Source organism: Falco rusticolus, chromosome 5 (assembly GCF_015220075.1).
Source record: "Falco rusticolus isolate bFalRus1 chromosome 5, bFalRus1.pri, whole genome shotgun sequence".
In the NCBI taxonomy this organism is placed as follows: Eukaryota; Metazoa; Chordata; class Aves; order Falconiformes; family Falconidae; genus Falco; species Falco rusticolus.
Window position 1 is genome coordinate 50,364,303 of NC_051191.1, and position 18,262 is coordinate 50,382,564.

The 18,262-nt window shown below is 37.0% G+C and overlaps 1 long non-coding RNA gene across 1 annotated transcript in view; it reads left to right on the forward strand.

Annotated features, from left to right (window-relative positions):
- The first annotated feature begins 1,972 nt into the window (after positions 1-1,972).
- The window catches only part of LOC119149162, a 200,083-nt gene continuing 183,793 nt past the window's right edge, over positions 1,973-18,262 (forward strand). Inside the window, exon 1 of the long non-coding RNA XR_005104583.1 lies at positions 1,973-2,278. This is a non-coding gene — a long non-coding RNA (uncharacterized LOC119149162). The remainder of the gene's footprint in view (positions 2,279-18,262) is intronic.

The following is an 18,262-nucleotide window of genomic DNA, read 5'->3' on the forward strand; positions in this document are numbered from 1 at the left end:
TCTACCATGAATCTCTTCTAAACAGCATGCTCATTACAAAAATACCTTTGCAGGATAAACTGTGTTGTACATGTTTTACAAAATGTAACTAAATTGGTTACTAGTGAAGGTTAAATTTAGCCAGTCAAAATTCATATACTTGCCCATGTTTTCTCTCTGATTTGCAAATTGCATCAAAAATTCTCTCCAAGTTGACAATTTGTTGATATTTTTTGTTTGATTGTTTGTTGTGTTTATTTGCTTTTAATTGTTACAGCATGATCTATTTATGTAGACAATGTACAAACTTTAATGGCTAGGACTGCAGCACATCCAGTTCTACTTAGAACTAAGCAGTATGAGTGTCATAACACCAGAACTAATCCTAGAGCAAGGCAGCATGGGAAAATTTTTAATCCCTCTAGAAATATATATTATTTTGGGCGACGTTTATGTGTATTGCATTTACTGAGAAACTGGGTCTCATCAAGTGCTTGCATATGCTCCAAGCTGCAGTTGTTGGGACAAAGGCTGAAGGAGCTTCTGTGTAAAAGATTTAGGCTGTATGTGATGCCTTCAGCACAGAATATGGAATACAAAAGCCCTGTGGGGCTGATGGTTTAGTGACATAACCCCCAAGGAAATCAGTTAGTGTTGATCATGCTTTTTTACTTCACCTGGTAGAGTGCTGTTAATGTGAGTACGGTGGGATGGGGAACAAAACAGACCTCATCACTCATGTGCCAAAGATTTTCAGTCTCTTCATGCTTGTTGGATGAAAGCACAGTCTACACCCATTTCTTGGTGGTATACTTATTTATCTTTCTCAGAATGCTCTAGGACTATATATATATATATATATATATATATATATATATGTATATGTATATGTATATTCATATGTATTCAGCTGCATCTCTGTTTACAGTATAGTGTGGGGGCCTGACTTTCCATGATACTGAGAAATCAAATCTGAGAAGGTTATTTGTGGTAGATATCTAGGACTTCAGAAAGATAGATCATTTGAAACTAAAAAAAGGATCTGCAAAAATGCCTGTTTACTAGGGAACATGACTAACGTTTGCTCTCTGAAAATATTCGTCGTTGTTGTTGTTGTTTTTAAATGGTATCCAAAGTTTGAGAGGATAAAATATAAGACTTCATCTATTATGGTTAATGATAATGTCCTGCACTTGAGCTATCTATACAACAACTTTTTACATGACAACTTGAACAACTTGAAATTAGTGACTTTGTCTAACAGCTTTGGCACTACACTGATACTCAGAAAACTTCAGTTCTATCTTCTTTGTAAACTAGTGCCATCAGAGAATTGTTCATAAATAAAGGCAAATGAACTGTTACGATTTATTTTTTCTTGACAAAACTTTTTAGTAGCATAACAAAACATCAATCACATGGGTTTTTTATGACTATCTACTAAGGCTAAACATGTTAATTGTTCAGAATTTTAGCTGTCACTTCATTTTTCATCAGCAAGGGGGAAATACTGCCCCTTTATTTCCTGGAACATTCAAACTGAAGATAATTGCAAAGAAATGAAATCTGTTAAAAACAGAAAGATCAGGTAGTGGAAGAATAATTTGAGCATAAACAGATAAAGTTTGGGAAACAGCGAAAAATTCCCCTGCTTATATTGTTGGGCACAGCTATTTTATGAAACATGCTGCCATTTATCAGCTTTAAAAGTTTGACTATTTCTTTCAGATAGAAAAATCTAGGGTGGTGCCATGTTTTGTGTCTCCCCCCCCCCCCCCCGGCCCTTAACCTGTGACTTGAAAGAAAGCAACACTGAGAATGAATTTCATGCTAGTAGACACTTTTAAGACTAGATTTAGCTGCAGTCACATTAGCTTAGATAATGGGAGAATTTTTCTTCATTGAAAATGCTCCCTGTCGCTTAAGAAGAACTCACTGAGGCAGCCTGCCATCTAGCTTTTTCACAGCAAAATAGGTTTTCAGACTGCAGATGAGAGACTCGGGAGCAGAGACAATTTTAACTTAGCCATCCCTAATTTATCTCAAGCTTTTTCAATTCATCTTCACTGCTCTATGCACACTGGAACGCCAGATTGTCAACCCCTGGGAACAGAATGCAACCAGGGATCTAGAGAGCTGTCATATCCTGAGAAATATTTAAATTGTGCTGATTTTCTTCTGGAGTGCTGAGCAGAGGGAATGAAACTCTCCATCAAGTCATAGCTTTGCAGGCAATAGATCAAAGGATACCACCAGTTTTTCTAATGGATTATTGTTATCGGGCAGGTTCTTCCTGAAGGTATGTAGTTACTCTCTCAATTCATTACCCACACTATTTATCAGATAATGATCTAATGAACTAGTAATCCAGATACATTAAGAAAAATGTTAACTAAGTAATCTGTATTGATTGAATGATGGCACTTTATTGCAGCATGTTTGCAGTTAAAATACTCTGATATACTTACTGTAGATGTGTTTCACCTACTGCCCAGTGCTTTGTCAGCAATCTCCCCGAGCAAAAAACAATCCCTAACCTCTAAACAAAAAAAGCAAAAATCAGTTTTGCAGCCTATAACATTGCCACAAGTTGATGTTGACTGTCCAGAGGATGTTGCTTTTCTGAAACAATGAATAATGAAGAGCAAAATCATACTTCTGATTTAAAATTTGGTTTAGGTATTTATTTTGCAAATATTTTCCATGGGTATGGGCAGAACTCCTCTTAAAGTGCTACAAATTAATTATGGAGTTAGATAATTTCTGATTAGCTATGTTCCACCCCTCAGCATAGGGAGTTAGGATATCTAATTCTAAAAATCTCTGATGTCAGATATGTAACAGAAGACTGTTGTTGCATCTCTACTGCCAGAGTCCAGGAGCTTCTAGGTAAAGCATAAGGATTATATACCACAACAGGGGTTTTAAAAACAAAATCTCTAAAGGATTTCTTGCCTTTTAAACTTTTGTGTTTAAATAAGAGTTACAGAATCTGTCTTCTAATCTGAAATGCTTACTGCATGTCTGTAGCTTGTGAAGCAGGCTGACCTAAAAATGAAAGATTCCTAAACTGCAGAAGCAGCCTGTCATTTTTGAACTATTCCAAGCGCGGGAGTTGCTGCAGATATGGAAAAAGCACTGCCACCCTCAAGTTAAAGTCCTGGCCTTGTTTCATCCCTGAGCTGGTACCCTGACTGAGTACAGGCACTGAGCCTGGAATAGAAAAATGGCAGATGCAGGGCTAAGCAAGAGGTAAGCCCTGGAAAAAAAAAAAAAAAAATCTTACCTGTAGCTTCTTATCCAATGTACTTGCTGGGCTGCTGTCACACTGACAAGAGTAAATGATGTATGAGCTTGTGTATGGTGCACTTGATAGTGCAGTAGATATGTTGAACTGGATATTTAGTCACTTTTGACAGATGCTTGTCATATTTTTAATGTACTGTTGAAAGAAAGCAATAAGATAGCAGTAGGCAAAGATAGAAGCAGAATGAGATTTCAGAAGCCCATAAGGGTTAAAGTCAGTAAGTCTGAGATAAGAACATTTTCTAGTGTGTTTAACTTCCTCTGTTTATAGATTATAATATTTTCAAGACATTATGTTGCTCCTGTATGCAACACTTGAAAGTTCCCTTCCTCTAGAGCCTTAGAAAAGCTGAAAAAAAAAGAAAAAAGAAAGATTGATTCTGTCCTGTTTCCAATGAACTCTGTTAAAGTACTTCCTTTCCTATGGACCCCAGAAAGGCAATTAAATGTTGGTTTACTTAAAACACTAGCTAACTAAATATAATTGTTTCTGATATATGGTATTGGAGAGTAACCAATAGCAACATAGCAACAACTTTGATTATCTTTTCTTCAAAATAACATGAAACAAAAGACATTAAAAAAATATTTAAATGGGCGGGTAGTATTATATAACAGGAAATAAATGAAGATTATATCTCTATGTTACGTTTTTACCTTCACATATTTTTTCTTTTTATCTGCTATGCTCTGCAGTAGTAGCTATGCCCACTTCTCTTGATAGAGATCTGTGGTGTGCCCACATATCACACCATTTTTATCTGGAATTTTCTGCTGCCTTCTAAAATCCTCTTAGGCCATTTGTGTGAATAACTGTATCACAATAATGTGGTATGACATAAATGGATGAAACTGTTCCAGGAAGAAAGAAAACTCAAGCACAAATAGAGAAGAAAAAAAAAAAAAAGTTATTTTTCCACAGGAATTCACAGCAGGACAGAAAACTGACCTGTCTTGTTTATGTTCTTTAGCAGTCCTTAGCAAATACCACTTATATCCTGTGCTCCACTTGAGTAAGTCAGCTTAAGTCCTTCCTTGATGTCTTTTTAAGTTCCACTCCTTTTTGCTCTGCTGTGTGCTTGACAAATCATAAAATCAAATGATCAGGTTTGACCTTTTCTGCAATGCTCTTGGTTTTCCCTTGTGCTTCTTTAACAGCTGTTTGAGACTGGAGTTTATTCTTCTCCCAGACTGAGCTTCTAGGAGGTAGAGATATTATACACAACTTGGTGCAAAACAGACACCTCCTTACTTGTGTTATATTATTCTTCCTTACTTGTTTTATATTGGGGAATGTGTTTGTGCTAACTATCCTAAATGCTATTGAGTGGGTATAAATAACATCTCTTAGGGGACTTTTTAGGAAGAAAAAAATTAATTCATGACTGACATCATCTGTTCTTTGAACTCTGACAGGTGACTGCTGCAAAAAGTGCTCAGAAAAAGAAAACGCTAGGGGCCTGGATAATGCTAGGATTTGCAAAACAAGAATGAATGCTTTCAGGCAAAAACTGGTTATTTCTAACATGAGGGTGTGATATGGCCTTATTTCTTTCTTCCCTTTATATGTCTTTCTAGGTTTCAAGACTAACTTGCCATTATTTACAGCATTTATGAAGTGTATTCTTTTGTTTCAAGGGTATCGTTTACAAAGACTATTAGCTAGACAACACCTTCAATTATGTAGTAATTCTCTTAAGAATGAAGTAGGTCTAATGACATACAGCAAATCTGTTTTCACACACATAATTTTGAATTTTGAGTGAGCAAGGGTGAAAAGTTGGTTTCCACTGAGAATCATACCTGAATATTGTAAAACACATCAAGAAACAGGGGTGGAAAGAACATACAAAGCTAGTTTACATTTACAAAGCTGACTTATTTTGGCTGAAATGCTTCAGCAAGTTCTCAAACTGTGTTCCAGCTTCCTAAACTGTGGGATACCCTGTATAGCTACAGGTACAAGTCCAAGGTCTCACGTAAGTTTTGTGTTATAATTTCCAACCCCTTATTTCAGTTATGCAGAGTATCTGAAATTTTAGTAGACACTGATATTTAAGATAGTGAGTAAATATTTCGTCATTTTCATGAAAAAAAAAAAAAAAGATAATAAAAAAAAGAAGGGTAAATAAGTACCAGAATTCACTTCTGTCTTATTCTGTCCCCATCTCTTAGGAGAATTCAGATCAAGTAATAACACAACTCTGGTTACTTATATCCTTCTAAAAGACAAAGTTTACAGTCCAAAGTAGCTGATGTTCTTGTTGAAAGGTGCACAGCTTACAAGAATATTAACAAGTCCATGATTAAATGAATTAATGTTGGCTTCAGAGAAATATCTTTCAGATTATATATATTTATAATATAATTTTCTAAAAATGGATGTGAATTCCTTTGTTCTATGACTGACCTTAGTTTGATATGTTTTAAGCAAAGTATTTTGATATGGAGTTTTGAAAGATTTGGACTTTTTTGTTGGTGCCTCCTACCCCACTTCACACCCTCCAAATGACATGAAACAGCATTTGAAAACCTGCAATAACTACCTCTATTGCCTTTGTGGAAAGTCCTAATTTTAGAGTAAGGAAACTTGAAGATTTGTAAGCATATAGCTTAAGGATTATTTTAACTAAAGTTTTTGGTTTAGATTTTAGTTTTCTTCCTCCTTTCTATGCATTAGAAAGTAAATATGCCTCAAAAAATAAGAATGTTATACCCTTAATCTTTTCTTATATTTTTTCTTTCTTTTGTATATTGCTGAGAATGGAAGTTATTCTGAAGCATCCAGGGTTGGTCTCTTCTTCTTGCCAATAAATACATAGGGTTCCCTGCAGTAGGTATTTCAGGTGCAATTAAAAATTTGGTTCATTTAGGGTGCTTCAATATTTCCTTTATATCTTAATGGACTCATTACAATTGCTATCTCACATAGAGAGTTAAATAACATTCCTGAAGAAATTATAGTAATGTATCTTGTTCTGAATGTCATTTAAAATCCAGTTTACCTTTTTCGTGCGCTGCTGGAAGTCACTACATAGAAGTCAATGGAATAAATGAGAGTGGAATCAGGCTGGGTATGTTTACGTATCCCTGTTCGCCCCTACACATCAATCAATGTGAAATTCCTATCTTAAACTGTGTCTGTTAATAAGGATTTGAAAGGTAGATTATTTATTTGGGCATAAAACTGCTTCTTCTTTGCTCTTCCAGCTGCTGCTGCAGACTAGAAACACTTTTCAACTGTCCATAGCTTCTCAGATTTTGAAAGCTGCTTCATCAGAATTTAAGGCAGATGACAAATTCTGTTTCAATGAATTTTAAAGAATTCCTTGACAGCTTCTTATTAATTTGCCCCAAATCTTTTTGCTCAACTTTCATTTGTTAGCTTGAACATTTGTGGTGCTGTATGACAAAAGTGAAAGAAAGGAAAATTGAAGAGGTTCTACTTTATAAAGCTGTTATTTTTGTGAAATATAGGGACCAGTATGCTTTTTCCAGCTGTTTGTTTCTATACAGGATAGGAGTGAGAGGGGTTAATAAGCTATTTCATCTGTCCTTTGCTTGTGAAGTCAAGAAGAAAACAGACATTGTCAAAATGAACAGATTAAAACAAAAAAGTCAGCCTCCCAAAATATTTAAGTACTTTAAGAAAAATATGTTGATCTGTTTTCTGTCTTGTATTCTCAAAAACATTAATAGATCTGTTGCAATTAATGAAGCACAGTCTCTGAAATGTAGGGATGATTTTTAGCACTTTGAAACCACTGAAATATCATTCCCATATCTGGTCTTTCTTGCTCAGCAGTTGATTTAGTCCTCCTCCACTCCCTCCGTTGTACAAGCTGATATTCTCATCCTCGCTGTAATCTATGTTAACCTTCGCATAGTATATTTTACTATTGTTCCTTGTAGGAAGTGAGAGTGTGCATGAGTATGATGCAACAGCTGAGCCACTTTAGTATCCTGCCAAGACTGAAGGGATGTCATGCTATGTCCTTCCCTCCTCTGGAGAGGCTTTTCAGCAGCTTTGACTCTGGAGCTTGCCAAACCCCTCCATGATCCACTGTAAGCACAAGCCTGACAGAAAGCTAACTCAGCAGAAAAAACACATAGTTTTCCAATAGTTCAGTAATTGGAGTCATGTCAGCTAAGGACCTGATGAATCTGAGACCTGAATCACATCAGCAAAAGACCTGGAAGACTGAGGCTGTTACAGAGGAATGGAGTGGAAGGAGGAGTTTCCTCCTTTTTTTCTGCAGCAAACTTAGGTTACAACAGCTATAACATTTAACCACACCTTAAAACTTCCTTGCACTCTTTGTATGTCTCCCTTACCTCCTGTCAAAAAGTGTCAGTGGAAGGAAAATGAGATCTCTGCTCACTTTCAGAGAAGTTCTTATTGCTCTGGTGTCTGACTCTTTGGGGAAAAGCAGCCTGGCAGCCAAACAGGGAAACTGAAATCACTTAGAGCTTTGAAGCTTCCCTTGCCATCAAAACACCCACTGCAACACAAGTCGAAATGGTAAGTCAATAAGGATCTCTAAGAACCATCTGTATATCTTATTAGATCTAATTAAGCAAGGCCCAAATCTGATCAGTTTTACAAAAATGGGAAACTATGCTTCCATAGTCAGTAGTGAATTTTTAAGATTTTCTTTGGTTTTTTTCTTGATGTAAGTAGTTTACAAAAACTTTTTGGTTTCTTTGCTTTTTTTTTCTAGTTTTGGATCTGTCAGTCCTGTGTCCCCCACCTTCAAAGTCTGGGGGTTTGTTTGTTTCTTTGTTCCTGGCTGCCACTGCAATGCTGAAGATTAAAGTGACTGTGCTTACTATTTGGGTAAAACTTGAAATGGGCAATGCTTTAAGTGTTTCCAAATTTTTACTGTGTGTGTTGTTGCATTTCAATCTTCAGCATGATCAGGACCATTTTTCCTCCCCATGTATTCAGACAAAGCATAATTCTTGAGTGGAACTCCTACCTAATACAGTGAAATAGGATGACAGAATCACAGAATAACTGAGATGGGAAGTGACCTCTGGAGGTCACCTGGTCCAACCCCCCTGCTCAAACAGGGCCACCTAGAGCTGGGTGTTCAGCTCCGCGTCCTGTTGGTTTCTAAATAACTCCAAGGACCGAAACTCCACAACTGCTCTGGGCAGCCTGTGCCAGTGCTCAACTACTCTCACAGTAAAGTGTTTCCTGATGTTCAGAGGGAACCTCCTGTGTTTCAGTTAGTGCCTCTGGTTCTGTCACTGGGCACCCCTGAAAAGACTCTGGGTCCATCTTCTTTGCATCCTCCCTTCAGGTATTTATACATATTGATAAGATCTCCCCCAAGGCTTCTCTTCTCTAGGCTGAGCAGTCCCAGCTCTCTCAGGCTTTTCAGGTAGGAGAGATGGTCCAGTCCCTTCAACATCTTTGTAACCATTTGTTGGACTCTCTCCAGTATGTCCATGTCTCTCTTGTACTGGGGAGCCTAGAACTGGGCACAGTACTCCAGATGTGGCCTCTTCAGTGGTGAGCAGAGGGCAGGGATCACCTTCCTCAACTTGCTTGACAATGCTTTGACTAATGCAACCTGGGAGCCTTCTTTGTGGCAAAGGCAGATTACTGGTTCATGGTCAACTTGTCCACCAAGACCCCCCTGGTCCTTGTCTACCAAGCTAGTTTCCAGGTGAGTGGATCCTCGCATATATCATTACATGGGGTTGCAGAACCCCAGATACATGACTTTGCACTTCTCCTTCTTGAAATGAATAATAAATTGTTGAAAAAAAATATAAAATCTTCTTTCTTTCTATCTACCTCAAACTATTTTGGGAGATCCCAGGCATCATTATTTATTTTATTTTATTTATTTTATTTTATTTTATTGAAAAAAAATTCTTCATTGCAGTTTAGAACCAGGATGTTAATCAGAAAATCAAGCCATTTGTTCCTTTTTTTGTCTTATTTCATCTTAATGACTCCTAGCTACTCTGTAGAAGTATGATTTCACTAGTGGGCACCAGCAGTGTTCCTCAGGGTTCAATTCTAGGGCCAGTTCTTTTCAATATAGTTATCAATGATCTGGATGCATGAGTTGCTTGCACCATTATCAAAGTTGCTGCTAATGATACCCAACCAGGAAGTGCCATAGACCCTCTTCAAGGACAAAAGGCCTTGCAGAGGGATCTACATAGATTACAGCATTGGGCTATGATTAACGGGATTAAAGTTATCAAGTCCAAATGACAGATTCTGCACCTGGGCAGAGTAATGCCAGGCACTAATACAAATCGGGAGAGGAGAGGCTGGAGAGCAGCCCTGCAGAAAGGGTTCTGGGGGTGCTGGTTGACAGCACACTCAGCATGAGCCACCAGCGTGCCCTGGCAGCCCACAGCGCAAACCGCATCGTGGGGTGCATCAAACACAGCGTGACCAGCCGGCCAAAAGGGGTGATTGTCCCACTGTGCCCAGCACTGGTGTGACCTCACCTGCAGTACCGTGTGCAGTTCTGGGGGCACAGTTTCAGAGGAATGTGAAAGTCCTTGAATGTGTTCAGAGGAGGGCAACAAAGCTGGGGAAAGGGCTGGAAGGAATGTCCTCTGAGGAGCAGCTAAGGACTTCGGGCTTGTCTAGCTTGGGGAAAAGGAGGCAGAGGGGTGACCTTACTGCTCTCTACAGCTTCCTGAGGAGGGGAAGTGGAGCGGGAGGTGCTACTCTCTTCTCCCTGGTATCTAGTGATAGGACTTGTGGGGATGGTTCAAATCTGTGTCAGAGGAGGTTTACACTGAGCATGAGGAAGTGTTTCTGTGGTGAGAGAGAGGTCAAACACTGGAACAGTCTTCCCAGAGAGGTGTTTGATGCCCCAAGCCTGTTAGTGTTTAAGAAGCATTTGGACAGCGCCCTTAACAGGCTTTAACATCTTGCCAGCCCTGATTTGGACAGGCAGCTGGACTAGATGACTGTTGTAGGTCCCTTCCAACTGGAATAGTCTGTTCTGTTCTGGTTCTGTTCTGGTTCGGTTCTGTTCTGGTTCTGTTCCATTTTGTTCCATTCTATGACGAAGAAATGCAGAAATGATCTGATGATTGCACCTATTGGTAAGGAAGAATAATTAAATGAATGGGAAAGCTATTGAATGTAACATCTTTGGTTAAAACTGAAAGAAGGGTAATACAGTATGATTTAACATTTTGGATAGCGAACAATTCTATGCAAAATATGTTTGAGATGTCATCCAAAGAAAGGCTGTAATCTGAATTCTTGTGCAGGCAAATGATTCAGCACTCAGGAGCAGTGAAGGAATGAGAGACTCCTATAAGGAATCACACCATTGTGATACCAAGAGTTTTACATACAATCAATTTGCCTCCTAAGATTCTGAGTTATCTTCAAGGTGGAGGTGAGAACTAAGTAACTGATGAGGAGTTACTGATCTAAGCAGTCATATTATCTCAACAGAAATGAAGTGTCTCAAATTTGTCATAATTTTGGATTCTACCACACATAAAAAACAAGCTACAGATGGAATTTACTGAAGGAGAGGAAGCAAGATTGAAGGTACGGCTGTATGCAGCTGTCTTGACTCACTGGTATGTCTGCTATGTTAAGTTCAATGTATTCTTATATTTCTCCACTAGTGTGAAAATGTCATATTATTTTATTGGTTTAGATCCTTAATTTGAGTGCTTACAAGTCTTCAGTATCAGACAAAAGAGATTTGATATTTTACTTTTCCAGGTTTCTGGGTGAAATATAAAGCTGAGATATATAGTAAATATATGTAGTTGAAGCACCGCATTAAGTAAGGAGCCATTGACTGCAAATAGGTCATCCCCCAAAACTGCCTGTTTATTTTTTTTCCTGAGTAAAATTACTGTGGTACCTTACAGGGGAAAAAAATACATTGATTTGTTATTGGAACAGAGCTTATTCCTAAAAGGTTGCCTGTACTGAAAGAGAAATTGTATATGAGCCAGAATATTTGCAATAAATTTAAAGCATCCCTTGCTTCCTGAGCCAAGTGAATGACATTTCAAGACTACAGAAGACAAAAACATATATATGTATGCATGTATGTGTATCTATATGACTCTTATTTTCATAATATTAAAAGTATGTATCATTATTAATATACTACTGTCTAAATCCTACTAGAAATTTTTTTTAAAAAAAAATCAAAATTAGGCATTTTGGAATTAGGCATGATGGAAAAAGTAAGAAATAATAACTCCTTGCACACTTCATAGTAGCACCAGCTGTAGGCAGCTAGTATATTTGAAACCTATCTGCACTGAATGGTACTTGAACTGATGAGACTATTCTATTTTTTCTGTAGTGGTCAAAACCAGCATAACATTTAGTATATGGTATTACATGCTATTTTATGTTACTTACATAGATGGATCCAACGTCCTGAGGACAAACATAAAATAGCATATTTTCCTTTTGAGTGATAATACATATGTAGGTAAGCTGAAGGAAACTTTAGTATAAAACAGATGTTTCATCTTCTCTAGGCATCTCTGTATTGGCCACTACCAGAGACGTTTAAATAGCATACAATTTTATTTTGTTCTTATGACATCTTTGTATATTTTATTAGTGTTACTCTGTCATCACCACCTTTCAAATTTCAATTTACTACTTTCAAATACAATTGCAAACCATAATTTTCTATGCAAATACCAAGTGGAACTTAATCGTATACAAATCCATATCATTCTGCTGATTGTTTTCTTTAGTGTACTATTATTAAAAGAAACAAAATAGCAGGAACAAAAGCTGAATTCTTACGTGAACTTGAAATTACCTAGCCACATAAAAGTGACAATGACATATTTTCTTGTAAGGATTTTGACTAAATATTGGTAGACAACCATGTTTACAGAAATCATTTGAATTCCATACTGAAAGCCTCTCCATGTCTGAGATGAAAGAGGGAATATAAAAGAAGAGATGGGTAGAAACCCAGATAAACACGTGAGCAGAAACGCTGAACACATGGCAACTTTCACTATAGTGCATTGTTTCATAATGACCTTGGTAGAGAATACTTCCAGGATATATGGGTTGAATCACAAAGAGCAAGCAATTATGTTTTGAGACAATAAAGATCACTTATTGGATGTGATACATTTATTCAAAATAAAAGTACTGCAAACATTACATTTAATGGTCGAAGAATGGCAGACTTCCAGGTCACTTGGGGGAAATAGCTGGTCTTTGTGTTCAATAAGGTGGTCTTCTAAGTATATGCAGATGAAGTCTATTAATCCTTTCCTAGAAATAATTGTGAAAAAGTATTCTGTATTGATAAAGTAGTAGGCAAACAAAAACCACCAAAGTTCTGAAAACCAAAATTCTCAAAAATGTAATTCCGTACAGGTAATTTTCAGACTTTTCTTCTAAACAAAATCTGCAGGATGTCTTTTCCAATCCTGTACTTGTGTGAACACATAAGGACAAACTATTGATTTCTAATAGCTTGAAACTTCCCATCTTTAAGGATATTTTAAATGAGGGAATGAATCTTTTCTTGTGAGTATCCCTCCTACCTATAATAAGAGTTTTCTACAAGACATTCACTAGCAATAGATCTTGTTTATATTAACTTTGTTCCATAGCCAGGGATTACTATAGGGATTTCCTGTAGGTCCATTTCCTGCTCTAAATTTTTAAGTGTTGTCATATGGTGTAACTGAAAATCAGAAATGCACAGGTGATATGCAGCACCCATTCCCAACCACAGATACAAGGTACACAAGTAAGCACACGCGGTTTAATGCCAACACTGATTGTCAAAATTCTCAGCTTCAAATGAAATCTGCCTTACCCAAGTAATACACCTACAAAGGCTCATATAGAGAGCAATGCAATACTTTGGAAGGTCTTAAAAAGTATTTTAGTTTTTAGTCGAGCACTTTTAAAAAAATAATCTTGATATAGTTAGCTGCAATATACAATAGTACACCTTCAGTGAAAATTTGTTTGGCTAAAAAACCAGAAAAGCATAATTTCTGAACATTACTGTTTATCATGCCAAATTGAAGTAGCTTATCAACCTGCAATTTTATTCTTAGTGATTGAATTACTCATCCAAAACAATCTGTCTCACTTTTTAAACCACATATTACAAATTTACCATATAGAATTGGTATTATTCTCAATATCTATTATTTTCAGTACCTACAACAAAAATATATGTGTATATTGTAAGCTACTAGTGCATGTCCTCTGTCTTTTTACTTTATCTAATACTCCATTATTGTTTAAAAAGAAAAAAATAAGGGTGACTGAAGTAGACAGTAGACTTGCTTGTGGTGTTTGATAACAAGTTTTTTTGCATGTATGTTTGTGAGTAGATATAGATAGATATGAATGGCAATGAAAAAGAGTATCCTGTGACAAAAAAAAAAAAAAAAAAAAAAGTGTTTGGCACTGAAATGGAACATTTTAATTTCATTTGAAAATGAGTTTGAAGATCCATAACACTCTTACATATGCAATTAAAAAAACCTCTATCTTCTATAATCTTTGCATATAAACGTTAAGGAACCTAGCTGAAATGTAAGGCGCTCTACTTAGCAATTAAAATACTGTTTAGCAGTGTTCTGATCAGTATTCTTAGACTGAGAGATAACTGGTTTGTATAATGGAATGTTATAAGAGAATTTTTTTTACCTCTGAGAGATCTCTAATATGGTTTATAAAAAGTACAAACAGACTATTTTGTAAACACACAAATTATGCTTATCTGCCTGAATAATTATTTTTCTCAAAAGTGCTGATAATGCTTTACTGTGTATTATTGGGAGCCAGGAATAAGACCCATATATAATTTTCTGGATAATAGTGTTTGCCTTTTCTGTTGAAGCCCTCTTTGGCAAAAGACAGGATGAAAGAATTTCCTAAATATGGAAAGATCATCACCTTTTAGTCTAAAATTAATAAAATTCTAAATGGTCTCTTTCAAGTGACACTTCCCTGCCTGTTTTCCCTCCATATTCCTCCCATTTCTTCCTTGGACCATAACTCAACAACCAACATGTAAAAAACGCTGGGCTAAGCAGTCTCCTTCCTTTCTAAATTCTTTCCTGACACTGCTCCTCCCATTGGTATTGCAGAAAGGGATGTACAGCTAGCTATGTGGCTAACTAAACTGGAAAATATCAAAGAAAGTGCCTTTCTAAAATAGTCTTCATTCTTATTTAAGCCATCTAATTGGAGAAGCTCATGGGATAATTGCTCTGGCTTTTAAACTTAGGCTTAAAAAGAATTTAGACTGCTTGATTAGCTTCTCTATTCACCACTTTCTCACTATAGCTGATGTTTAAAGGGGCACTGACTGAAAACCCTGTTAACTTCGTAAGGGTTTCTTCTGTTGAATGCAAGGGTTAGTTGGCAGTAACAACAAGGCATCCTACCACACTTCAGTTTCTGATGTAGTACAGTGAAACCAGGAGCAACCTCATTTCAGTAGCGTGGAGGTCAGTGTGGACACTCTTGAGAAGCTGAGTCGATTACTGTTGAAATTTATGTGGAGTTCCATGTCACAGCTCAAATTGCTACTGGTTACCAAAATTAGTTCAAGTACCTGTGTTCTGCATTGCAATCTCACTGTAGACATATATTTAGTATGGCACCTCCTGGATGCCACAGCATTGTTATTGGGCTTTTGCTCTCCAGGTGGATGCTTAGAACATGAGTGGGAGGCAACGTGACCTGCAGCTTGCTTAGTGCTGTGTTTGCTGTATGGAGACAGGGACTAGTATTCTAATCACTCTTGCCAGTTTTATTATACAGGTTACTACTGTGATCAACTGGCATATTTTTACTGAGCAAAATTCACTTCAGGTTTCTTGCCCTGAAAACCCTGTTCATACCACAGTCTTGAGCAAGTATTTCTTATTCAATAGGAGTTTGATTACTGAAGCAGTAGGTTCACTCATGGATTTATTGAAGACCAGTGCTGCCCAAAAGCCAAGCTGCATGTTTAGTAATACATATATTTATCAACAGAGATATGTACTGTTTGCAGACTGTTGACATGTATAGTGAGTGTTTTAATGAAATTAATTTGTATAATGTACAAAAAAATGTTAGCATGGTACTGTTTAATCAATTAGCAGAGACGACAATAAAAATATCCTCTTCCTGTAAATACTTGATCCAATTGCTCCACATGCCACTGTTGGAGCAGATGATAGATACTTAAATAGGTGCTCTGGTTCGTATGCCAAAATATTACTTCATTACTTAAAGAATGTGCTTATAGAACTGATATATTGCATCTTTGCCATATTGTATCAAGCTGAATGGACTTAAAATGTGAATTATGTAACATGATGCTATGCCCTGTAATTTGCCATATTTTGACATAATATAATTTATCAGGTCAGAAATGTAAAGCAAATAAAACTTTGTCCATGATGAAATTCATGCTGCTTATTTATGTAAATGTGAAAAGAATTTTTGCAAGAAAATGTAATAGAAATGTATTTCACATGATGGGTATTTCCCTAGAAATATTCCCTAAATATCACAGTGGAATTGTTTAAGCAAAAGAAATCTTGGAGCTGATGAATACTTAGTCTCAGTGAGAGTGGGTCAAAGGTGTACCTTGAATCGATGCCATTTTCCTCAAAAGCCATCAGAATACAGCACACTAACCAAGGATCTGGCTTTACAGTACACATCAACTTCACTTGCCAAGTCATTAACACAGATATGTTAATGATCAAGCTTAAGCAGAAAGAATATTTTTACATGTAGGAGCTGGTGGATTTATAGCTTCATATCTGATCATTAAGTAAAGAGATTTACTTATAACATGGAATCCATGTAAGCTGGAACTGGCAGCATCAGGCAGGTGTCACCTGCAGTTTAAAACGGTGATTGACAGAAAGTTCATTACTTGATTAGGGGCTTAATTGTTTTGCTTATTCAAGGTAACCCCTTCTTATCAGCCTCAGTCACTCACTGGGGCATAAAGCCCCAGGGACTACAAAGAAAGAACATAGTGAATGACAGAAAAAAATAGTTATTCCATTGATCATACAGCAAATTATTTTTTTTTTAGATTGTCTGTATAAATGGGACAAAAAAATTGCTCCAATTAAAGCAGGAGAAAATCATGCATGTTATTTCAAGTGATCTTTGGCAAAATTACTTTTCTAAGCTAAAGGTATATGAGATAATCTACAATTGAAATCCATGCTAAGCTTTGAAATGCAGCAATCTTCTAGCCTTTCTACAAACCTTCAAAATGGCCAATCAAAGAAAACATGCTAAATGCTATCCATCCGTGGCAAAGTTCTGTTGTTAAAACTGTATTGTAAAAGTTTAGTCTTTACCTTGGGTACAAGGCACCTGCCCCAACAGTTTTTTTCCCCTCAACACCCCTTTTTGATTCTGCTGGTAAGAAAAGCCCAGAAACTGTCCTCCCCATTAACCATCCCCAGCAGCCAGGATAGGTGAGAGTCTGCGTGCAGCTTCTTATCCCCTGGAGTAACATCAGCTGTGAAAGCCTGGCGCAATGCTGAATCTTCAGGACAATTGTGTTTCCAGTGTGGGGAAAGACCAGGCACTGAGGGAAGATGCTGTGATGCTGCAGAGGCTGTTCCAGCAGTTATGTTTGGGCTATTGAGCTTTTTTGTGTTGCTGGGGACCTTAGAGAAATCTGGACCACACATGGATCATCTGCTGCTATCTCATGTGCTTGTGTCCTGACATGGACATGTTATGTAGGTCACTGGTGATAGGTGTCATCAGGGAGAGGGGAAGGATCACTTCCCTCAATCTATTGGCAATACTCTGCATAATGCAGCCCAGGATGCTCGTGGACTACCTATTTAATAGATTTTGTAATATATGAAAAAGTACCGAATATTATCAATACATGGCAAGGTTGTGTTTTTAAAGCTGTGTTGTAAAAATTTATTCTTTGTTTTAGGTGTAAAATTGAAAAAAACTACTTTATAAATATTTCAAAAAATAAATTGTTAAAAAGCGCTGAGAGTCTTGATACCCACTGCTTTTGATATAATTCACTGCATTTTATAGGAGAGAGTGAAGAAACAACACATTTCAGAAATATTTTTTTTTAACATCAGAAATATTTTTATTTTTCTATCTGTTCAATTCACTAGTTTCTGATTATTCAATGACTTAAGAAAGAAGATAGATTAAAGCAAATTTTGGATTGTCTTCTTTATGAGCCCACAGACTGTCTTACTGATTTAGGATGAGCTGAAGTCACACTAGACAAGAACCACCTCTGATTTTTAAGAATATCTATATCTAGGAAACTGTTCATTTTGAAACTTTGTACTTGTCCTTATATTTTGTATGAAACTGAATCAGTCATATGATGTCTGACAACAGCATCTTCTAATTAATGACATGAGGGGGTCATGAAGGAAATGGGCAACCTGGTTACCTGTATTTTCTTTCAGACCTTTTTGGAGGACTAATGGCACAGTTGCTTTAGTTTAGCCATAGTACAGCCCTGCTCTGACTTGGGAAGTTAAGTCAAACGTCCTTCAGGTATCCTTCCTACCTATATTAATCTATCATCTTGTGAGTCTATGTAATAAAATTACCTGAGCATGCATAGAATTTTGAAAGAGTGCATACAAAAAGAAACAATACTTCAGAACCACAGAATGACTGAGGTTGACAAGGACTTCTGCAGATCATCTGGTCCAACCCTCATGCTCATGGCATGGTCAGATAGAAAAGTTATGCAGGGCTGTATCCAGCTGGGTTTTGAACATCTCAAGGGATGGGGTGCCATAAAACCTGTGGCAAATCTGCTTCTATGTTTGATCACCATCAAAAAGTTCTTTCTTATGTTTAAGAGGAATTTCCTGTATTCAGCTTGTGCCCATTGCCTCTTGTCTAGTCACTAGATAAAACTGAGAAGAGTCTGGCTCTGCCTTCTTTACACCTCTCTTGAACATGGATAAGATCACCCCTCAGACCTTTCTT